The sequence below is a fragment of the Zeugodacus cucurbitae genome, chromosome 4, assembly GCF_028554725.1.
Source record: "Zeugodacus cucurbitae isolate PBARC_wt_2022May chromosome 4, idZeuCucr1.2, whole genome shotgun sequence".
Taxonomy (NCBI): domain Eukaryota; kingdom Metazoa; phylum Arthropoda; class Insecta; order Diptera; family Tephritidae; genus Zeugodacus; species Zeugodacus cucurbitae.
Window position 1 is genome coordinate 51,961,267 of NC_071669.1, and position 26,230 is coordinate 51,987,496.

The following is a 26,230-nucleotide window of genomic DNA, read 5'->3' on the forward strand; positions in this document are numbered from 1 at the left end:
ATTGAAATTAGTTTTTAACAGAACCTTAAGGAAGTTGACTTACTTCAGTGAAAACAATCGAACCGCCTAATTGCAAAGTGCATTAAAAGGAGAGAAGACAGTATTTGTTTGCTTAGCCCTTGCAGGAAAATTCTATTGTAAAATGGATGATGATCTGTACTCATAAGTATTCGCGATATTTTCTATAATTAAACAATGGATCTTAATGGATCCTAAACCTTATAGATATAAAATGTCGAAGAATTACGATCCTTATAACTAACTTTGACGTTTTTCCCTAGACATGTGGATTCCAGAAGGATTTGACATTGGCTGTCGGTATTTAAAATTTATATTGTACTTTTGTATTTATGACGGATTTAATGGAGTTCAAAGCCCTCATTGGTCAATAGATGCTTTCAAAGTAAAAAACAGCATAGCCAGTTAGTGTTGAGTCTCTGTGTCTAACCAAATCGTTGCAATCATTCGTGTTCTAACACCTTTAACTATCTCAAGATCGTTCTAAAGAGCCTGAACTATAACACCATAATCTATTAAGCTATTTTACTTATAAATGAAAAAGTTTGGGATTGGTGAACCCCGTAGATCTCTTGTGAAAAGAGTTGTGAAAACCGTGTTATACAACTAATCAACGAACGAATAATTCTCTTTATTAAATAAGTGAATGAAAAATATATCTATTTGACGTTATGGCGCAATAATCTTCCAAATCAAAAATCAATTTCACCACACGCTTATCACCATAAACGTCATAGTCAGTACAGCAAAATTGTTGTTGCTCATGTGCCATCAATTTGGCGATAGACGTCAACACCTCAATAAATTTATTAATTTACTGTAATCATCTTTGAGTAGTGCACATACTAACGGGTAATTTTTAAATTATAAAATGACGTGTGCAGCTAACTGTCATTAACTAGTGTTCATATATATTGGTGTACGAGGGTTGTTTGATTTGTAAATGATCAAAGATTCTTTTGAGAATATAAAAGTTAAATCAAATATTCTTTAAAGTTTAGTCTAGCTCGAGCGGTTTGATCCTTGTACTTGTCTGTGAAATCTGTAATTATAAAATAGCCCTTTAACCACAACCTTTATGTTCTCGAAGCTCCGATATTTCCATTTAAAGTTAGCGATAAATTAGACTTAGTTCTAAGCAGAGCAGACTTAAAGACAGACACTCTCTCCCAATCCCAAGAGTGCCGTGACTGGGTAACTGGTACGTTTACATGGGTTTTGTCACGTAAAAAATGGCCTATTTTCAATATTTTAAAAAATTATTTATTGAATTCAAACTCTTTTATGTCTTATAGACACATATTTAAAGAATAATTTCTGAAATAAAAAAAAAAAATTAAAACTCCTCCATTGCGAAGTCATGTCCGGTGATCCCTCGGAAAAAAGGTGCTTCCGCGTTGTCAGCATAACTCCTGACAGGGTCATCCAAAATGAAAGAACAAAAATAAGGGTTTTAGGTAAAACCATAATCTCGTGCTTGAACGAAGGAAAGACAAAAAGAGTGAAAATTGGAATTTTGGCAGACATTTTTCCAAAAAAAATTTGTTTTTTTTTTTTTAATAGTTGTAATTGAAAAAAATAAAATAAAATCCTTTGTCGGAGCAAGAGTAAATTGTGAACACCTGTTTAAAATTTCATCAAGATCGGTTGAGTAGTTTTCGAGAAAATTTGACAACCGACTTTGAAAACACGGTTCTGAGAAAAACGAGTTTAAAGTTTTGAGTAACAATAGTACTTGATTTGGAGCGCACACCTTCCAAAGGCTGTATCCCCGAAACTATCATTCGAATCGACTTGAAAATTTAGGACAATATTCTTGAGATGTTGTAGAAATTAATAAGTCAAAAAACAAAAAAATCGATTTTTTGAATCCTCGAAACCCAAGTAACCCCTTAAGGCAACTAACTAGAGGCCCCCCTAAAAATAGTTGGTGGTCGAACACCGTAGTAAAAGCTATTATTAGTCTTAGTAAAATATGTAGAATAACCCTTTTACATAATAGACAGCGTTATAATCTCCGATATAAAGGGAAGACATCGGTTTTTAAAACCATTAGGCCTTAAACTATATTCATTATTAATAATTAATGAATAGTAAGAAGAAATGGTTCCAAAAAAAGTAAGTTAGTATTTTCAAAATTCAACTACTGAAGAACCCACCCTTGTATAATTGCCATTGCCATACGTACGTAAATTTTTGCTCATATTTTATGCGCTTGCGCATTCTCGTGTACCCCTCAATCACTGTTGCTCGTATCGGCGTGAGTGTCGGCACCGGTGTTGACGCCGATCAATGATCGATTACCGGCACGCCAGAATTTGCATAAAGTCACGTTGAGGTGATTAGTTCGAGAATGACATTTGTATGCAAATTAGCAGCGCGTGCAACGGAACGACAGTTGACTTTATTTATAGTTTGTGTTTTCACTATTGTTTTTGCGTACATATTTGTGTTTTTTTTTTTTTGTTTTTTGTTCAGCACATTTCCTCCACCTTTGCAGTTATTTCATTAAACTTATTTGCGAGTCATTTGTTCGCACTTAATATATTTACTCTTTGCTTTTGATGCTTTCGTATGGAATTGAGTTGTTCAGACAGGTAAATTTATAAAGAAACTCAAAGACTTCTCAATTTATTTGTAATCATGTGGGAATAACTTCGTAAATTTTAAGAATTTGGAAAATTAAGAAATACAAATTTGTTCAAGTAGACTTCGAAGTATATTTTTAAAGCAAATATGAAGTTCGGCTTTGCTCAAACTTTAATTTTGTCTTGGAGCCCAAATACAAATAATCAATAAGTCTATTCATCCAATTTTCTATGAGAAAGACATACACGGGGTTAAAGGAACTATTTGAGATCTAGATCACGTAAGATAACTCTATCAAGTCAAGAGCTTTTCACCCAACTTTCGTTACTAATAATGATAGTATAGTGCTGTCGTTAAAATTAAATCATTTATTATCTATCATTCAGAAACTAATGGATGTGAATTGGTTCTCTCAATAAGTATGTTGCACATTTATTTACAAGCTTTTCCCCTAACCTTGGAAATGTCGAATCGAACAAATATTTGATATAATTCATATAGACTAGCATAGCAATATCAGCCAGCAGTTATATCACTTTGATGAGGTATCCCCTTTCTTGTATTTTCTATTCAACTTGTTAAGTTTTTTCCTACTTTTTTCACAAGTAAGTTTTTTGAATAGAGAGCAGAGCTAAAATATAACGAGCAAAGAATGGTTGAATTGAAGACGACATTTAATGCCCTCGTCGTGCACAAGAGTCTAATTGATAACTGCGGCGCCTTTTTCAACTGAATTCGTAATTGGCACTGTTTGCATACGCCCAACAAATTAACACCGTCTTCCCTCGTAATCGCTCCGGACGTTCCTTATAGGTTTCTTCATGCAGCTCTTTTGCGTGGCAAGGATATTCAAGTGTACAGATTGGTGCAAATGAGTTCATATATATGTGAACCGCCTTAAGCGCAAGCGGAGGCTCCAAAGCTCAAGTGTAGACTCCAAAGACATGTCCTACCACTGATTATACCCTTTTGATGGGTCAAAAAGGCAATAAGCAGTATAAAAAAATCATGTTTTTGCATGCGGGTACGGATGTCTTTAAATATGAAGGTCTTTAGGCATTTCCGTTTTGATGCTCGTAAAGTGTAAGTGGACTCCTATATATTTCATTAGCATTTTGTACCTCATTAAATCGCCGCATACAATTTTAAAGTGTTAAACGTCGTTGATTACACTTTAAGTAGCGCTTTTTTAACTTCTTCCGTTTGTTGAGATGCAATTGTTGGTTGCCACTGACTTGCTTTGCCAAATTTTCGAACTTTTTTACTGATTTTGAGGGCAATGAAGTGGAGATGAAGTGAAAATTTTATTAGAGAATATGTATGTAATTATTTTATATGCGGGAAAAGTATAGGTTAAGGATGTTGTTGTATAGGACTTTCAATGAGCAAAGTTTTTAATCAAGAATTTGTTAAAATAAAAATGATATTATATATGAAGTTAAAGGTCATTGAATATCCTACTTCTGGCTTTTCTTTTTCGCTAAAGCAGGGCTCAAGCATAATATGCAGAAAAGTTGCGAATCGAACACGACTAATATGATTGAGTACAGAAATCGACTAACACATTTAGTTGGTAAATAGAAAAATGAGCCCTGCGGTTTCCAAACTTAAACTATATAATAATAAAGACTATGAATGAAGTTAATAACCATAAATTTAATTCAACAACAGTTAAATAGTTTGTCAGCAATTGCTTTTCAATTCTTTCTAATTACTATTTACGGGATGTAGAGCGGGTCGCCTCCTAGTGGTGCATCCTGGGTAACGCTAAATGACCTGCGGCCTCCACGGCCTTTTGGAAGCTCCTCACGGACTACGACCCTGGACCGACATGGACTAATTACTATTTACAGTTACTTTCATGCTAAAATATATGATTTGTGAAATATGATTTGTGAACCTAATTTCGGTAAAATTTTTGGAGAATCCAAAAGTTTTTAAGGGGTTACGCCACCCTGAACGCATGAAAATCGAATAGTTTTTTATGATTTTTTTAACAAAACTATTTGAGGTTGGACTTCTTTACATTTATTGCTAATTTAATACATATCTTAAGCTTTATAAATATTTAAAAAATATTGTTTTTAATTAAAAAAAAGGGCTAAAAATACCGTAGAAAAAATTGGATAAAAAATTTTCATGTGGCATAACCCCTTAAGTCCTTGATTTTGTTACCAAGAAACTGGTTTTGACTTCAAAATCTAATTTCTTCACTTTTTAAACCAAGTTTGAGTCCGAAGTTTATAGTGAACTATCTAATCCTGTTTCTGAGGGAGTGCAAAAGATCTTCAAAGTTTCAGGAAAATATCTCTAATACCGATATAGTAGTCAAATATCTACTTCATTGACATTCATACAAATACATACATATAAAAGATACAGTCTTATTTATATATTGCAAAATGCTGAAGGACGCAAGATAGCCGCAAAAATGTTTACAAAACAGCAGTCGCAACAGAAAAAATCATTTATATTTTAATGCAGCAGAAATTTTTACGTTTGCTATGCCCTGTTGGCATCGCGCTCGTGCACCCGCAAACATAAATATGGCTCATACAAACATGCATATATACATAAGTAAATATGTATAAATATAGATATGAACTATATGCACTGATACATATAAAGAAGGAGGGCAAATTAGTATGTTGCACTGGAAACCTAATTTTGTTGCAGCACCACTTAGGCAGACAGATAACAAAAAAAACGCACATTTACCTAAATTAGTCAGAGCATAATATAATAGTAAATGTATGTGAGTATGTTTATATGTAATTTTAGCATTTTTATGCACAAATATTGCGTCACGCTGCTCATAAAATCGTTTGTTAGCAGCCATAAAAGTCGAGGTGACAGACACTTTCTGAATGTCATATTTTACGTTGTTCAAAGACAAAAAAACATTTTGCATTCCTAAAATAATATAGAAATATATGTATGTGTTTATGTATTCATGTGTAAGTAATAACAGCCAGCAGGCAAACGTGACGCAGCCGCAATGGTGGTATGCCGAACTTATTGCTCTTTTATTGCTCTGATTCTTTATTCTAATTATTTTTTAGGCAAATTTTTGGTTTTTTCATGCCACGCTTCCATATTTTTAAAATTTGAATACAAACGTTTTTGTTTGTAGCCACGCGCCGCTTTGGTTCTCTGTGTTATAACACTCATAAAACGACCGTTTGATAGTTTTTTGGACATAATGGCAACGTTGTTTGGCAACAATGGCATTATTTTTTGTGTTTAACCGATCTAATATTGGTGTTTTATTGTGGTGGTGGGGAATTATAAGCAGCGTATAGCTAAAGTAGTTTTGGAACAAGTTTTTTAGGTATGTTATTTTATATCAGACTTGTATAATACATATCGCTCATTTACTTGAATAGTGTCACAACTCAAAAAAGTCGATTTTTCAGGAGAGCGATTTAAAGTTTTTAATTGTGCAAATATAGAAAAATTCCAACTGTTTATTGACATATCTATGGCTTGTAATGTATTAAATACAATGTTGAGCATAAATGGCCCAAATAGAGTGTACTAATGCTTTTTCTTGGGCATAAACGTGACCCATTTTGAATTGTGTCGTTATTTGTGAAAAAATAATTCAATTTCGCCGTCATAAGTGAAATGTGTAATTTTTGTTGAAAAAAATCAATACGAAAAATTTAATTACTTTTCACCAATCCTTTTGTAATACAAAATATGTCGTTCTTTCTGAAAACCAAATTCACTCTATGACAATATGTATTGTAACATAAAATATGCCTCTCTTTCAGATAAAAATCCATGCCTAATTCTGGCACAACTGAGAAGAGTCGTTATTGTAGTTAAAAAATAATGCAACATAACAAGTTTAATAACGGCACATTCTTATATCACGGTTTATTTTTTTACGCATCGGAATGAAATTTTTATACAATATGGACGTTGAAATTGCGCACATTTCTGCATACTCAACTCAAAAATCGTGTTTTTTGAGTTGTGACACTATTCAAGTGTATAATACATATATCAAGTTATTCGAGAAATTCTGTTCTATATATTTTATGATGACTGCTATTTGCTTATGATAAACTCTTTTTTATCACCGAGTGGCATTGACATATTTAAATTTATTAATATGTAGAAAATATAAGAATAACAGTCTTCGATTCACAATACACTGCTGGTTAGACGCACCCATTTTTTCCTTAAAGAACCCGTTATATTTACTAGTAGGTATGTCTCTTCTTATGAAAGTTCAAACCAAGTTCGATAAAAAACTGTTGTTTGTGTAATATTTAATAGGAATAACTAACGTTTTGAGCCTATTGAAACGCCTGAAAATATACTTATTTCAATCACAAGAACAATCAAAATCGAATTATTGCCAAACAAATAACGTGCCGTTCCAAAACTGTCGATATATGTTTAAAAGATCCAGAGGAATATGAAAAAAATTTTAAACGGCGAAAAACTACACAATCGGTTCATTAAATTGTTAGAATTGGTTGATTTCTACTAAGTCGGCATCTAAGATCAGACCAACTTTTCAACCGTTTCGCGTACAATCAGAAATGCATAATAAAAGTGATGAAAAATCAACTTCTGAATGCCATATGGAAAGAGAAAGGGTATCAATTTACGGAAGAGTACATGCTTTGAAGTGTTCATTCAGATACTCAACTCAATGAACGGTGTTCAGTTGTTTTACTGATGAAAAACGTTTTAATTTAGAGGAACCCGATGGCTTTCAATACTATTTTCATGATTTACGCAAAGAAGAAGTGTGTTTAAGCCGGCATCATAAGTGAATAATGGTACGGGATGCCATCACGTTTTATAGAACAATTGATTTTATTTTTATTGATCAGAAAATGAACGGTCAGTGCTTCAAAATAACATTAGAGTCAGTTTTTCTATCATTAAAAGATTTCTGTAGATCAATCCCATGGATTTTTCACCAAGGTAGTGTACCGATTCATAACGCTCGATTAGTTAAGTCATTTATTTCGAGTCAAAACGTTAATATCATGACTAGGCCACCATATTCTCCGGATTTTAACATATTTGAAAACGTTTGGAGTTAACCTAAACGGATACACAAAGGAAACAGTACACTTTACTAAAACTATTTTTTTTTTTATTTTATCCTCATTAGTCTAATATTGACACGCACTAAAAATAAAAGTTTAAAATAAATTATTTTGCTTCCAAAAATTTATTACTTCATCTATTCTAGTGACCAAAAAATATGACCTTATTTTAAACTGCTCTAAGAAAATGTTTGAAAAACACAATTTCGTTATTTTTTTAATCTTTTGAATATTATCCCTGATATATCCTTGAAAGACAAGGATTTTGTATATCAACTTGTATTTAATTGAATCCAGAAAAGAAGTTCTAAGCTGAATACTATTGTAAGAACGGGTGCATCTGACCTATTGAGGAGAAGCGTATACTCCATTTTAAATCTTTCATTCGTATTTTTGCAATTTTTTGAATTTATTTCAGTTTTACGTTTGACTTGTCAGCTCTAAGATTCTGTAGATATCAATAACATTTTGAAATATATGTAACTTGTCTGCTAAGACTATATTTATTAACATATGTATATGTATTTAGTACTCACTATTTCTAAGGAAAATTAATATCATGTCTTTTGTACTGTTTTAATTTTTTTAATAGACACCAACTTGTTCCTACACTTTTTATAATGCTTCTTCAGATATATGTATAACCGGCATTTCATGTGTCCAAGAAACCTATATGTAGATATGATATTTTAAATAAGTTACTCTATGAATATATGAGATGACTAATTAAAATACTTGAAGTTGTAAGTTGTTTAATCGGTTTTTAATTCCATAGTTTTTCTAACATGTTCTAAACCTAATACCGCTATTTTTGTTGCATTAATATAGATTTTTAATGCATTTAACAATTTCCAATTTAATGTAATAATATGCTTCTTTAATCCTGCAATTACTATCAATTCTCAAAGTAAATAGTTAAATTTACACATATTTCATATCAGAGGTTCAATAATTCAATGCGATTCAAATATAATTACAAAGAAAATTATACAGAGGTAGTCAAAATTATTTACACATCGAACGTTTTTTTACATGTTTCACACAAAAAGCTTTCGCTTGTTGTTGTTGTTGTCGCAGGGTAACAAAATGCTATGTTGTTGTAAACCTTGATCTATTCCTAAGCGAATGAAGTCAGTATGGCTAGAATAGCTAGAAATATGGCGGAGATATAAGCAAATGAACTGAATACTCGCAGTAGTCAAAAGTATTTACACACGGCGATTTAGCCTTTATCCTTGGATTTGGTTTGAGCAAGAGTAGTAATTGGATTCTATGGCATTTAAAAAAAACTAACTCAGCCTTAAAATACAAAAATTGGTAAATAAAATGCAGAAACCAAAGGAATGAAGGATTATAACTAGATCGGAGACTGTTACTAAGTTTAAGACTGGGGTTTCGGCTTCGGAGTTAGTAAAAATTATTAGAATTTAAAGGAATACTGTTTATAATATTATTAAAAAGAAGTAGACGAACAATTGCAAGGATACTTTAAAGAGAACTGGGCAGAAACCTGTGATAACTCGAAGATAATGTAGAATATTAGTAGAAACTGTCATACAAAATCCCACAATTAGTCCTCTTAATATTGCAGCACCATCGAATCAGCATATTGCATGAACAGTCAATGATGCTACACTGCTCAGGACCTTAAAAAATTTAAAAATTAACATAATTGCCTACGTTGTGCATAAAGTGGTCAATATTTCCAAAACCGATCCGATTCCGAAAAATCGATATGCCTCTCATTTGCCATAGATTGCATCCTAAAGCCTGATAAGGTTAAATTTTAGTTCCAGGGCTTCTCTAGTAAATGCTTTATGCATTTACCACGTGAGAAGAAGAATAATGCAGTTTAGGTGCTAAACAGAGTCAGAGGTGACATTATGGTTTTTTGGGGAAGTTTTCCTTACTTAAGTTCTGGAGATTTGGTACAAATTTAGGGACCCTAAATCATCCGGATTTAGCAGAATTCACATGACCATGCCATTGTGGTAATTAGTCGGCCTTCTCCAACTATTGACCACATTTTACAAAAGGGCAATGCTCCATAAAGGAACATTACCAACAAAACTTTTAGTGAAGCAAATCAAATTGATCTCCGCACAGTCCCGACCTAAACTTTATTGAAAATATTTGGCGTTTCGTTAAATATCAGAGGCCGAAATTATCGACATTTGGTTTAATTTAACAGTTAACTTAGCGCCCAAATGTGTTGAACCAATTCGGACCATAAAATAGGCTGTAACCAATTATGAATTTATCGCCTTAGAATAGTAACTTATACTAAACATTAAAATTAAAAAAAATTTACAGGATAATTCATTTCAAGTTGTGTGTAAATACTTTTGACTACTGCGAGTCTGTAGTTAATTTGCCTATATCTCCGCCACATTTCTAGCTATTCTAGCCAAACAGATTTCATTCTATCAGGATTAGATAAAGGTTTAAAACAACATTTTGTTACCCTGCGACAACAACAACAACAAGCAAAAACTTTTTGTGTGAAACATGTAAAAAAACTTCCGACGTGTAAATAATTTTGACTACCTCTGTATATTTTTCAGATATATTCTGCATTTAAATTTCATTGAATTCTTTAAATCAATATGAATGAAATGAATATGATTTCCTTTACAACCAACTCGAATTTCAAAGTATAAAAATGTAAGGTATTGGCATCGATATAATTACTTTAGGAAGCAATGTCAATAAATCTCTCGATTTCGATAAATTTTGGTCAATTCCAAACTTAGAAGATATTTTTTTTTTTATTTTTATATATTAAAATGCTGTATTTAAAGTATTTCTATATTTCGAATTAAACAAAATGTATTAAAACACAAATAAAATTCTGAAAGCCTTATCGGAGAGTTTATGTACGTTTATTTATAAAGCCTAAAATCACAAGTGAAATTTATATGTACATATGTATGTACATAAAAAAATGTGAAATTTTTTATCGAAATACGTTTGCTATAATAGTAGGTATTTTAATTATTTCCTAAAAATAAGGCTGTTATTAACGAAGCCTGAACAAGAACTATAAATTGTATCAAGTTTTATCGCAAATCGCTACTTTATACGACGGCACTAGCAAAACTCCTTTGAGAGTTTAGTGCAATAGAAGTTTATTGCACATCCCAATTCAATTACTTTTGGAAATATTTATTTATTTATTTACAAGAGAAATAATTATTAATAATTATTCCACTAAAGAAATGGAAATATACCTATATTTTTAGTTAAACAAACCCCTAGTAAATTTATATAAGCCATAAAAAATAGATATGTACATAAGTAAAAGTAAATACATAAGTATATAAGTGTATACATAAAAGTCGTCCTTCAGACAAGCGGCGACTGATAATTCACCAAATCATTTCAGTACAAAATAAAAAAAATCAAAAAGCAAATTCTTTACCCTTTCCTAACCAAGGCTGTTTTTTTAAGACCAATATTCCAGATAAATTTATTGAAAGAGTAAAAGTGTAAAAAATGATACCAAGAAATAGAAGAAATTCTAAAAAACTGAGTTTGCGAAAACACACGTAAAAGCATTAACTTCAACGCTAAAAAAAAAACGAAAAATCAACTGAAAATCTGCAAATTACAAAAAGTGTTAAAAAACGCATGAAATTTCCCAGAAGTAGATTGCTTTATCTTGTTGAAATGACACAGTATGACATTCCCTCAAAACGAGTTAAAATTTGAGGTTATTCAAAGAGTTAACTAGACGCGTTGAAAGGCTTAAAAAACTGTCAAGGCCAGCAAGGACCGAATGGATAATGGCTAAAAAAACTAAATACCAAAAAATATGTAATAACAAAACATAAAAAACAAAAGCAGCAATGAACCCTTTGCACTGAACCACGGGCACCGGGTCACTACCAACACGCACAAACACACAAGTAGACAGAAATTTGCAATAAATGCAAAAACAAAGTGACAACCAAAGTGATTATATCGACATAAAGGCGAAAAAAATGAAGCGTGGAACCCTAAAGCATAACCGCAATATATTTATAAAGGACACACAGTGCGCGAGTGGTTAGAGGAAAGGAGAAAAAACAGAAAATATGAATTGTATGACTAAAAAATGCATTGGCAACAGCAACAACAACAACACATTTGCGAAAACTAAAAAAACGACATGAGAGTCAACTGACTCCCTAATGCATGCTACAAAGGCTGCTAAAGGACTACGGTTTGTAAAAAAAACACACGCGCTGGAGTAACAACAACAACAACTATAGTAGTGGAGAAGATAGTTATTTTGTTGGTACGTAGAGAATGCGTCGTAAAAAAGTCGCCGTAGCGGCAGCATGCCAAGCAGCGAAATATTATATTAGAAGGTTATATGACCAGCAGTGAAATTATGAAAGGTTTGCCAACATCAACGTAAACGTAAACGTAAAGGCGTAACCCGTCAAACGGCAGACTCGCGTGGATACGCGGATTAGTGCCCAAACTAAAGTAATGCCGAATGCAAACAGTACGCCTCGAAAACAAACAGATTGCCTCTAAAGTAATAGATACATACATACCTACAATGAGTTTGTAAGTGAATAAAGACATTTACAAACATACACACGCAAACATATGCCGAATAATACAGCTATACTTCCAGTTAATTAACAATATAAACGTACCTCCTTCTTTCCGACCAAAGAGCATACCTCTAAAATAACATACCAACAACAACATACATATTTACATATTTACATATATACTCGCTAGCAACTAAAAAGGATTAGCCAAAATGATGCGTATCACAATGTACTGTATGTATGTATGTGACATGCGTATGTACACCGGACAGCAAGATTGTTCTACTTTTGACTGTGATCATCCTTTGTTCACAGCCGAAAGTGTAACGAATTCGTAATGGTCAATCACATCGGGTCAATTGTCTGGCGAGATGTCGGTTAATTTGGGGCGTTGCTGGCGTGCAAAGGATTAAGGTTCAGAGTTGACCATAATTAGGCACAACAAGTTGTGAACCCATTAAGCGGTCGAATTGGTCAGCGCAGACGCAGACGTCACACGCCGCATGCAGTTTGTCTTTAGCACAACGACTTGACTTGAGCAGCCAGTCGTTAAACGATGTCAATTGCTGGCCGGCCGGCCAGTTAGAGCTCGGTTAGCGCAGTCAGCAACCAAAAGTCAAATACACGTGAAGCAGCAAACACTTTCGCCTGCGCGCTTCGGCATTGCACGTATATTCAAATTAAATTGCTCTACTTTCGTGTGGCGATATGCGTTTGAAGGTCGCATCGTAGTCGTCGCAGTCGTCTATACACTTCCACGAAGGCGTGCAGATAACACTTTGATCAATGTCATGTCACTACGACACTTACTCCTTCCCGAAAGTGTTACAATTCTTACTTACTCGTCCATGTGTTTGAATAACTAGTTCAATTGGTATTATGTAGCGCAACAATGACGTCGATTTACTCTCATTTTTAATGGCCTTAAGGCCGACACTAACAATGCACTGCATTCTATGCGCTCAACTCAATTTTTAGTGGAAGCACGTCATTTAAAGAGAACACAAAAAATATGTAGCAAAATTAGAATAACACAGGAAAAACGAAAATGCAAACATGGAACACAATGCTAACCCTTTTTTATTGTACTCTCTCACTACACTGTTTTACCGTTTTACGTGCATTGTGCAGTTAAAAACTCAAAACGGCTGCGTTTCGCTTTAATTTTTTTCCGCGAAAATATTTTCTGCTCTATTTTTGTAAATTCTCCAAAGCAAACTGGACTAACCGTTCTTTTGTTATAGATGTATGTATGTATAGAACTCAAAAAAAAAGGTTAAACAAATAAAACATAGTTAGGAAAGTGTCACAGCGCACTCTCCATTTTTAGCAGAATGCCATGTTGACCTCAAAGAAAGTGTTTAACCCTTCTGCCATTCAGTCAATTCCTTTTAACTTATGAATCAAGTACACAAAAGTGAAATTTGTATATATTTTGAGACACATTTCTACATTGGCTATTGTTTGAGCAAATGAGGTTAAATTAGTTCAAGGATGTGTGAACGGGTTGACAGTACAACCGTCACTTAAGCCGATAATACTTTTGATTTTTGTTGAAAGGAAAAGTGTAGTTTTGAGTTTCATTTTCACTTCGAATATGTCGCTGAGCAATTTTAAAATTTTGAGACAACTTTTCTGTTAGTTCGAGGTTAGGTTAGTCATTTTTTTTGAAAACATTATCGAAATTTTTAATATTTTCAAGAAACATATGTTATAATTATAAAAAAATAAAAAGTAGCAAAAAGTTATAAAAGCTGAATTAAGACTCTAAGAACATTTTGAATAGTATTTTTGCGGACATAATTAATATAAAATAGTAAAATTAAGTAAAACATTGTCGTATAGAGATATTTAAAGAAATTCTGGGATTACAATTTATGAAAAACTCAACTCAAGTCAACTTGTGAAGAATCCGAAAACTCCACTTTAGACGATATTCATAATTTGCTTAGATAATTTTTAGTAGATATGGATCCATTTATTTCCTATAAAATGCTCTTTAATTAACTATTCAACCTGAAGATCCCTCGTAATTTCTCCCCCATTAAAATATCTCTCATACAATGTACTATTTTTCGTGGTATTCAATCATTTTATCCATTATATTAATATCTCTTTTTTAATCTTACTGAATGTTAATAATATTGGAAATATGGTTTGCATTCTTTAGATATGAGTATTTTTTTTCAATATTTCTTTATTTATTGAATCTGCTTTGTTTAAAGCCTAACAATAAGTATTAAAATCTTAAATCTATTTACAACTAAGTAAGCTCAAGAATGTGTTTGAGCTTTTTTGGTGGAATATTGATCTTTAGTAGGCAGGTAGATCTCTTCTTTTTAAATGTGTTTGATTGCAGGAATGTACCAAGGCATTTGCCAATGGGTTTGGATGTTCACGAAGTTTAGAAATATATTTCTTTCTGCTGTCCTCTATTTTCTTCTTTACCATAGGAATATCAAGATGCTTATGGATATTTTCATTACGCATGTACCATGATGAACCCGTTATTGTTCTAAGCATTTCAGATTTGAATCTCTGAATTATATCAATGTTGGTTACACAGGTCATACCCCACAGTTGAATACCATACATCCAAATCGGTTTTATGATTGCATTGTATAACAGGACTTTGTTGTCTAGGCTAAGTTTCGAATTTTTGTTTAGAAGCCAATTTAAATTTGCTGCTCTTAACTTCATGCAAGTTACTTTACTCGCTATATGTTTCCGCCACGTAAGCCTTCGATCCCGGTAAATCCCAAGATAAGTTACTTCACTCGCGTTGGGGTACTAGTACAGTGTTTATTTTAACTGTCCGACATGTTTCTGGTCTTATAGAAATTGTAACTTGCTTGCAATTTTGCTCATTAATGTTTATTCGCCAGTTGGCCAGCCATTCTTCGACAAAAGTTAAGTGCTCGTCTAATACTCTTGATGCTCTAATTGGGCATCTGTTACGGCTTACTAGGGCTGTGTCATCCGCAAATGTGGGTGTCAATACGTTATTAGCTATTGGAATGTCTGCTGTATATATTATGTACAGAGTAGGGCCTAATACACTGCCCTGAGATACACCAGCCCTTATTGCTCGTTCTTCTGATATGAAATCTGCTACTTTAACTGTAAATTTCCTATTTCTTAAATATGACTCCAATGTTTTATGCAATTCGTAAGGTAAAACCTTTGATTTTCCATAAAAGGCCTTCATGCCAGAACTTATCGAACGCCTGAGCTACATCGAGAAAAATAGCTGAACAGTACTCTCTGTGCTCGAATGCTTTCCTGATTTCGTTTGTAATTCTATTCACTTGCTCTACCGTGCCATGTTTAGCACGAAACCCGAATTGGTGGGTTGGTATTATATTATTTTCGTGGAGGAAAGGAGACATTTTTGATAGACATGGCAAGAGACTTATTGGTCTGTAGGAAGACGGTTGTGTTAAGTCTTTTCCAGGTTTATCTATCAAAATGATCTGCGACTTTTTCCACGAAATTGGAGTATATCTCTGATTTCAGCAAAAAGTATTAAGTATTACTTTTAAGTATAAAGTGGAGAAGGACTTAGCTTCACACTAATTGAAGAAGACTCCAACTTTAGAAACAACTATTGCCAACCAACTGGTCAAACATGGCAGATCAAGGAGAACATTTATTGGCAGCCTAAAACTCGAAGATTGGCCATTGTTTTTGGTCTGTGCTTTACCTTTCAATCTTATGTCAATATATGTATTTATAATCGCCAACATTCGTTTTGAAAACTATAGAATTTAAAAATCGGATAAGGCGATCGCTGAAAAGTTGGTAATGATTCATAATTCTTTCAGAGAATATCTCGCATTAGCGATTCCAAACTCCTTATATTTACTACCTGTGGCATTATCTCGGAGATTGGACGATTCTGAGTAGATTTTTTATCACTTAAAAAAAAGGAGAGTTTAGAATACCAATAAATAAATCTGGCATATAATTATGGATTATGTACCACAACAACTTATGATATGGTGATAATTAGTTAACCTATTTATAGAACAAAACCAAGTAGGTTCCCACCAACCAGCTCTGTGATGGACAAAATAAGCAATATTTGATTAGGACATCAAAATTTTCTAACTATTATGACAGCGTATTCAGGCCAACGAAACTTTGCGGAAGTTACGTGTTGACCGCCATAGAAAAGAATAGTAGTTGCTTAAGACTACAGTAGATTTCTATATTGAAACCAAACCCTATTTGAATTGTGGTATTATTAAGTCTCCATCTGAGTTCCATTTACAGGGCTTCATTTTAGTGTTAATTAAAGCGAAGTATTCCTTCAGAGAGCTTCGTGCATGGCCAACCCAGGCTTCACGCGGTGTGGCACACGAATTTTCGAAACTACAGAAACCAAATCAAAAGCTTCTACATGTATTTTAAGTAACTGTATAAAAAAAATCACAGTAAAATATGTATATCTGTAAGTAAAAGTGAGTGGCAGCATAAAAAATACTTTACGATTTTCACTAAATCGTGACTTAAGCATCAACAATGATGAAGGTGTTGTGCCACACGAAAGAAGAACAATAAAATGCGGTGCCATTAAAAAAAAGAAAATGAAAAAAGAAAGGAGCAGAAGGTGGCAAGCCACGAGACCTACAGCCAACTAACTAACGATTGATCACGCGCCGATCGATTCATTGAATTCCGCCGGTGGATTATCTGTGTGTATTCCAGGAAAGTCAATCAGTAAGGACCCAAGCTTCGAAGCGAAAGTGCCGAACTGGATGTATATGAATGCGGTATTCACATATGTATTTATAGTACTTGCAGCGGTAAGCAAGCTAAGACAATTGGATTGAAGCGGTTGTGAGGGCGTGTGGAGCACAACCTTGTCGACCAGGTGTCTACATACATATACGAGTGTATAGATGGGGCTGCCGGTGAATTGAATAAACTGCGGTTTCTCACTGTTGAATGCCTTCGGAGCTGGCGTGCAGTTGACGCCTTTGGACCTTGAAAATACAGACATACGTAACATTCAATTGGCGATTGGCGATCTGGTGATCGTGCTGATGCGCCGCACTTAACTGGCGCATACTACGGCGACAGCCCCAACACGACCACGACTAGTTAAGCCGTTGCATAGAATCACGGGTGTTTAGGTGCCGGCGACTGTTTGTTGCTGCAGCACGGCGTGTGTAATCGCCCAGAGACGATTATGCGGTTGGGCAGCAGACGCTAGTCGCGCATTGCAAGCGTCTTTCTTTCGACATCTGATAAGTTTCACAACTGAAAGCAACAGAAAATGGAAAAAAATCGAAAAAGCAAGAAATAATGTTCACACGTTGCACACAGCAATCCTTGAAACTGCGATGATGTGAATAAATTAAACCGCCAGCCGCAAGCCGCAAGTCATCGGGGGCAGTAACGCTTGCGTGATGCAAAAGCAAAACGGCCGGCTGACAGACTGACTGACTGGCTGTGGTTCCATACCGCTGCCTCGTGGCTCGCAACTCGCTGGATGCGGTGCTGTTGATTGTATTTAGAGACCCGACTGGATGACCACATCGTCGGAGCGCTGTGATGCGGTGCGATGTACAACATTTCATGGCGCATGCCAACAGCCGACGGCGGATGCGCCCAGCCCCACCGACTGGCACACTTATTGCGCAAATGTGTTGCCATTGTTGCCATTCTCGGCCGCGTTGATCGTACGCTGGGACTTGTTAATGCTGTTTTGATCTCACTTTTGTTTCTCGTTTTGATTTTATTGTAATTTTTCCGTATTGTCGGATTTGCTCCGTGAAGCATGGCACCGCTCATATTGGGCCGAGTCGAGTTGGCATATTGTTTGGTGGCCGCCGCATTGCAACTTCATTGCTGTCACCACACTGAGTTCTGGCATCCCATAATGTACAAACACACTCGTATGTAAAGTGGCAGCAATTGCCAACACCGTGTCCGCTGCCGTTGTTTATCATCACTGACGGAACTTTTATTGTTTTTATTGTTCGCTCGGTTTGTTATGAAAATGTTTTATCAGCATCAGCATCTGGATTAAGTCGCGGCGATTCGAAGCTTAACTTGCAGTCGGCTGGCTTGTCTCGTCTCGGGGCAGACGCCACCGACACCATAGCCATCACAAGCTCCGTCGCAACCTTTGTTCATCATGAGTTAACCAACATTTTCCTGTCCGTAATATCTATGTATGTATGTAAGGTAGGCGGATATTGTGTTGTAGCCCGTTGAGTCACGATTTGAACTGCCAAAATAAGTGCTGTGATGACCGAAGATGTCTGCAACTGTGTGCCGCAACTGATAATCCACAATTTTATGCCTCTTACACAGATGCGATAATACTTTTAGCGAAGCTTATAAAAATACAGTTACCATACCATTAACATATTTTATATGGTCTTAAAAAATTACCAGGGTAGTTTCAGGGTTTTCAACAATTACTGGGGTAGTTTCTGGGTATATAGAAATGGAAAGTGAATACGGTTCATCCTCAATAGGTATTTGCTACTCAAGAGTGGGATCGTTATAATGAAATTGAGCCTCATCGAATGCTCAATTCTGATATCTGAGGATATTATATCCACAGCTATGGAAAATTTCAATACTATATTTTTTCTAAATTTTGAATTTTAAAATTTTTTTAAATCTTACAAATCATTCTCTAAGCAAAGAGAGAGATGGGGTACCAGCATGGCTCAACGATCAATCAATACATGCTGGCTCTTTCCCAATTCGAGATATGAAATACAATTGAACTTCCCTAACTCGAATCACTCGAGAACTTCGAGTTATGGAAGTTCTACTGTATTTGCCTCTTCTTCGAGAACTTCAGAAGCTCTACCTAATTTATTTAAATAGAGCTGATCCAACCTTTGACTTATAAGAATTAATTATAAGAATTATGTCGCACGGTTGATTTATGAGTTTTCCGACTTTTGATATTTTTGCTTAATAGCAACTGAATTGACTAGGAATTTCAAGAAACAATTGCTCAACTATGGAGCGATATAAATAAAGTACATCAAGGTAGCTTTCTCTTCTATTCTAAGTAATATTTCTTTTTTCGAAAGTACAACCTTAATTCAAGTTTTCCAAACCCTTTGTCCTAATCTTAAGCTGAATAGGTGAAAGCTGAAGTGACTGAAACACCAAATCTGTGTCCAATGATTGCTGAGAAATGTTAGACTCTAATGGAACCTTTGTAAACTGTCGGATTATTAATTCCACAGTTTGTCTAGCTGCGTTAAATTACCAGATAGTTTCTAAGAGGCTCTCTTTCACTTTATTGCATTATGAGTATCATAACCTAAATTTTATTGCGTAAAGTTGAACAGTCTAATGATTTGATAATGATTCTTTTGTTATAGTTTTATTGAGTCATTGTCATCATTTCGACTACATGTTTATTTATATGAAAAATTATAGCATTTTAGAAATATATATTGAATTATTGCATGAAGGGTATATATTGTTGTACCAGGCAACATAATTAAAGTCGGTAATTTTACTCATGATATGCACAATACATATTTACATATTTTATGCTTAAATTGGCCATAAGCTCTTGGAATTTCTCAATCAGGTCAAATAAGGAGTCATTTGGAGAAAAAAAACAAATTCGACTAACGATAATCTTAAAAGACGAGCAAAATGTGGGATTTTTTCTAGATGCACGAATTATGCTAGCACAAAGCTTTTACCGACGGCGATTTAATCACATAACGGTATAGAGAATGTTATATGTTAATTTCTGATTTCCGGTGCAGACCAGTCAGCCTAATTCGTCTGTTGGCGGCAATTTTGAACTCTTGCCACTAAACGTTGCACACAAAAGGGGCGTTCCATTGATAATTGCGCGCAAAACGGCTCGTGAATCTAATGCAAAGCTTCTAAGCCGAACTACAAATTATGACGAAAACTTTCGATAAACGGTGAATGGGAAACAAGTCCTCTAATTATAGTGGTATATGTATATTATAGAGGGCTTACGGCACTGAAAGTGATCCATAACATAAACTCAGTTAAACGTCGTTTAGTATTCATTAAAGCTGGGAGAGTCAATAAAGCTTGCTAGGCGGTTGAAAAGCACCCAAGGACTGACGGGCACGCAAATACAGTCATCATTCTGTATACGTACACATATGGACTCTTAGGTAAAATTCACCTCAAATTCAACTGATCAGTGTCATTGGCGTATGTACGGATTCGCCACTTCGTCAAGGATCAAGGACACGCTTAGCAGGATGTATTCTTATAGCTGCCCAACAACGGCTTTACTCATTAGTCTCAGTGTTTGACAATGCATGTTGTTGCTATTAACCCATACGCACAAGCGCGCACTCGTTCGTACCTCTTTCAGCGAAGGTGGAAACTCTTTCAATGCTGCTTAATCAGTCGAGGCCGCCGGCTACAGTCCTCCGCTTGCCGCTTACCGCTTAACCCATACCTGCAGTGCTGCGTAGCCGTAACCAATGTGATGTTTGTAATTACAAGGTGGTTTAGCGACGATGTTTTTGTTGTCGTCCATCTCTAACCCTTGGCACTAACTGCTCGAGCGTGTGCAGGCAAAGGCGTAGCAAAGGATTCTGTAGGAGCGTACAAAAGTGTTATAAAAGAAGCGCACACAAATATTTGTATGTATGTATTTACTTTAGTATTGTTCAAAGTAATAGAAATCCAACTCTTCGGCTGTTTTACATTCTGTGTTGCTGGCTGAGACACGGTGAATATTTTTAGTTTATTTTTATTGTTGCGAATTTTTTTAGAAGTATTTGCTTTTTAATTAGTTTACTATCATTTATAACCGATCTGATACAAAATTAATCAACTGAAAAATCATAAACTACTACAAAGTGTTTTTCTTATACATATTTAGTATACATCATTATAATCTCGAAATTACTATCTCAACAGTCAATATCGTTCAAGAATCCGGATTGTTGGTACTCGATTTTATTACTACTCGTTTTTTCACTCCCACTCCAAACTTTATTATTTTAGTCTAGAACAATATTCCCAAAGTATTTATGATTTTTTAAATTATAAAACCTAAAGTTATCCAGTTAGATAGTTCCTCCTAACTGGAACTGAAAATCATCATTCTTTTGAACCCTGATATTATCTATATACAGTGAAGAAACCTCTCTTGGATGGACACTCACCTTCGAGCAATTTTTGTCCTCCTGAGAGAGGTGTCCGCCAAAGAATGGGTAATTTGTTCCAAATATTTATCTTAGCGCAAGAAAAAATATCCGCTTAAGGGAGGTGTCTGTTGAGAGGGTACTCTGTTGCTTATTATAATGAGGAAAATACTATTTTCATTGAATATTACATACAACAATAAATTATCATTCTAAAAAAACAAAAAACATAAAACCCACTTCGAAAGGCGATTATTATCACATAAACTTGTTCATGAGTCGAACAATATTTTTTTTCATCATATTCATTCGGGTCCTAGTGTAAAACAGAAGAACATAATTTCTTTCCAAAGTTTATTGTTCTAAAACTCATCGGGAATTGTCAAACTTTTTTAAACGATCTGGTAAAGTTACTTCAGACTGGAAGATGGATGGTGACTTTGTTTTCCTTTTTCTAGTATGATCTATTGCAAAGCCAAGTTCTTAAAAACAACTGCGTTCTAACTAGTTTAGTACTAACGAGGCATTATGGCAAATGGGACGAAGAAATTTTAATAGAAATTTCGATCGCATTTATTTAAAAGAGCCACATATGAAATTGCACACAGCATATATATATTTCTTTTTCAACGGTTTCAAATTTTTCTATTTTGCGCCAGGAGATTTATCCCGACTGATAGTTTATCAAAAAGACAGTTTGATAATTAAAATGTTGAGATTTGAATTATGAATCTTTAATTATATGAAATGATTCACAGTTCTTTCTCATCATCCCTTCTGATAAATTCGTTTAAAAGATGTCAAATCAACATATCTAGCTCTTGGAAATTTTTTTCATAAAAAAAATTATTGGAATGGTAGCTCGGGATTTTTGAGGAAAAGTATTCGAAAAGGATGAACCAAATACATACATATATAAAATATCTTTTTTTTTTAATTTTTCTAACAGAAATAAAATATTCTTCAAACCAAAAAAACACCTCTTCAATACTTAACCTTCAATTTCTGTGTAAGGCACAACACAGTCGGCTATTACCGACACACTACTACTTTGCTGCCGTATGAAGACTTTTTTACCTATCTTTCACTTTCCTCTTTCGCTGGCAGCCTTTTAACTGAGTAAATGTACCCGTTAGATCAAAATTTACTTTTTTTCATATTTTTTTGGAATTCCTTTGAAACAGTTAGCCGTTTAGTTTTTTACGCAATCCCTTTCATGCATTCCCTTTCAACTCACCAATAGATTTTTAATGTTTTTTTTTTCGTATTTCTCTACTAGTTTTTTGTGCTATTGTCTTATGAGCACGCTCAAGGAAGGAAGGAGTCTCGACGTTGCGTACGTTTTTTACGTAATCCGTTTATCTGTGTTTTTTTCGCCTTGTGTTGAATTGCATAAATCCTTTGTTGATGGTTAGCTGTTTTTTACCATTGTCTCTAATATTTATGATGCAACTCGCTAAATACTGCGCCCAGTTACACGCAATAGCCACGATTATGCTTTTCCAAGATTTTCGATTTTGTTGTTTTCTTTTTTTTCATATTTTTACTAAAAAACGAAAAAACGCTTGTTTGTTTTGAGTATTTGAGTTGTGAGAGAGTTAATGATTTAAGAGGAAGCCTTGAAGGAGTTTTTTTCGGTACTTTTGGTATGTTGCTGTGTTTTCTTGTCAATATTATGGTGCTGGGATGAGCATTCGTTTTTTATATATTATGCAACCATTGCTTCAAGGTTATGCAACAGTATGGCGTCATAAATACACAGAAGAATTCTAAGGATTTGCTTCTCACCGCTGTCTTTTTTTGAAAATTTTAATTTTTTAATATTTTTTTATTTCTATTCGCCATATTTGACTAAGTCGCTGATTAACTCTTTAACACTACAATTTCTTGGCTAACGCATCGTTTGAATACAATGCGCATGCGCCGCCAACAGTCAAGCCAACACGCCTACACTGCTTAACTCTTTCGTGCCTTGCTCGACTCTCACATAACCACGTGTCCATTCTGTGCCTGCGCTGCTACTTGTTGTTCGTCACGCAACTCCTTTCACATTTTAATCCTTGAATGCTGTGAAAGGATTGACTTGCACGCTAAGTGTGTGTGCTTGTCTGTATGTATCACAATATTAGTTGCCGTTATAGGGTTAAGTGTGCGAAAGGATAACCGAAAGGATACACGTTCGCGGTTAAGGTGCTGACGATAGACAACAGGAGTTGCCGTTAGTTTTGGTAGGCGTGTGGTTTCAACCCTTTGATGTGTGCGATCATCCACTTAAATGGAAGCGAATACCTTGCTTATCCCTTCTAGCCGCTCGTCAAAGGATTAAATGTTGGCACGAAACGGTTGTTGTTACTTGATGGGCGGATTATACGATTGCAACGCCCACAATATTCGATGATTGAGCATTGTTCTCTATTTGGTCTACACAAAAGCGTGATGTCTCTTCGACCGCTCTCGGTAAGTGTAGCTAAAATGATTTAATTAACTCGGTTTACACGTCAATCTTTTCGGTCGGCAACTAGTTAAATCCTTTTAGTGTTCGTTTGTTGTAGGCGTTTTGGGCGTGTGCCAAAACCGACCGCTTTGTTGCAACTGTAAAGAAAAGTGTTGCAAACCAAACGGAAAGGGTTGCATGGACTGGCCTCTTTCGGCGGAAAAGTTTGGTTATGGTCGTGTACGTATACGCCGTTATTCCACACTTTGCATATTATTTGTATGCAGAAAATCTGCAAATATTTACATTTAAATGAACTGACTTTTCGTAAATATCGTATAGAAGGAACTATAAACTTACAATCAATTTTTGTTATTGGCGGAAGTATCCGAGAATAGTAGGATTAGTATTGCAGACGACACAAGGCTGGAAGACAGTGGGCAGTGAATAGTAGGTTCACAGTAGATTGTACGAGTTGATACGAAAACTACACTAGAGGCAGGTTTGTAAATAGAAGAGCGATAGCAGCTTTACGCTTGAGACTCTTTGAAAAAGAGTTCAGAAAGAGGTGCTATATTCTATCGACGAATTATGAGAAAAAAATATATATATTCCGAAAATTGATACAGTATAGACCTCATGAGGTCAGCATGATCACGAATGAAACTCCCGATACACGATCATCACTCACGCCATAGTGCCTATCGTCTCGTGCTCCCAAATTTTAAATTTTAACATTTAATGTAACAATCTGAAATGAATTCAGTATAAACACCATGTATGTATATCGGTTATCTGTTGTGATCTTAGGCAGTTAGTATAGGACTTCGGGTTTATTAGAAAAACAAATTATCTGGCGGGGGACATTTTTATATCAGAAACAAACAGTAAAACTTTCGGGAACACCATTTTCGTCAATGTTTCCACGCTTCTGTGTTTCATAGGACCGGTATTGGTTTCAGAAAGCTGATTTACAGTTCGTAGATTAGAACTTTTGGTGAAGTCTTTAGATAGAACGATGTTATCAAAGAAGTCATTAAGAATTCAAAGCTTCTATGGTTAAATTTTAATCGTACTAGATTTCCTGGGAGTATATTTTTCAATTCCTATACTGAAAAGATCATGAGGCTTCGATAACATCACTGAGATAAAATCCTCCATAGCGATATTAATAAGAATTAATGGATTTTCATTGAAGAATCCCTGGTATTTCATATTCGAAGAAAGGTTTGAAAAAGGTGTAGACCAAATAGTAAGATCTAAAAATCTTCTAAATATGCCTACTGACTGACTTTTTTGAATTGTTTTGTTAAAAAGCAAGATAAAACAACAACAAAATACACAAATTAAGACATCGTTTCTAAAACTTGTCACACACATTTATGAACCTACATATGAAACATTCGTACTTACTTACATATAAGGGTGTATACGACTATGTACATTTGCATACCATATAAATTCCGTTGACGAGCTGTGAGAGTTTCGAATCAATTTTAATGTCTCACATCGCACGCGCATGCAATTTACATTGTTCGTCGTAATGGCGTGGCTGATTCGACCCCCGCGATTTGGGGCCACAACGGCAGCACTTAAACGCCAGTGCCGCTGTTGTTTTATTGTTGGCTACAACAACGTTGTTGAAAACAAAAAAAAAATATTGCAATAAACGGCGGCAACACAAAGCCCACTAGTATTCACAACCAACAAGCCAGCAAGCCAACCACATCACTTGTGCCGCCCGAATGAACGAATGCGCATACGAACATGCAAAACAAGATGATATCAGCTCTGGCAACAGCGGTGGAAAATTGCGGTGAGGTACTAGACAATGCAAGCAAAATTGAGTCCGAGATATGGCGCTGTATATACATGTACATATGTGGTCAAGTAAAAACGTGGATTCAAAATTGCAAAGCGAAAAAAGATTTTATTTTTGTAGATCTCTCATGGGAATGAGTAGTTTAATACACTCCAAAATTGTTTTGGAAAGATCATAGTTATCAGTTCAGTATACCCAATTTTTATTGTGGTCAAGCGTGGCATCGCATTTCACTGTTTGGAAGAAGGTTTTGTGCTGTTGGAACAAAAACATCCAACTTTGATATATTCTAAGATGTGATGATGTTAAACTCTTGATCCTTGAGAACCGCTAGATCTAATGGGTATCTATCCTGTCCTCTATCGCAGCATATAAAAGTATATTTGTTAAATCCTAAAGAATCGCTTAAAAGAATCAAGATACTCACAGAACTCCTCGTTCCATGGAAGACTTTCAAGTCCATATATTTTTAGTATCTATCGAGATTTTATTTCAAAAATAAATATCTGTAAGTAAAACTTCGAAAATAAAATTCTATACAAAGATCATCATTTACAATTATCGAAAATTGACGATGGAGCTTCAACGATGTACAGTGAAGTACAACCTAT

At 34.8% G+C, this 26,230-nt stretch overlaps 1 protein-coding gene across 1 annotated transcript in view; it reads left to right on the forward strand.

Moving 5' to 3' along the window:
• LOC105210401 (probable serine/threonine-protein kinase DDB_G0280133) overlaps positions 1-26,230 on the forward strand; it is a 190,951-nt gene that overhangs the window by 117,839 nt on the left and 46,882 nt on the right. The gene's annotated exons all lie outside the window — the stretch shown is intronic.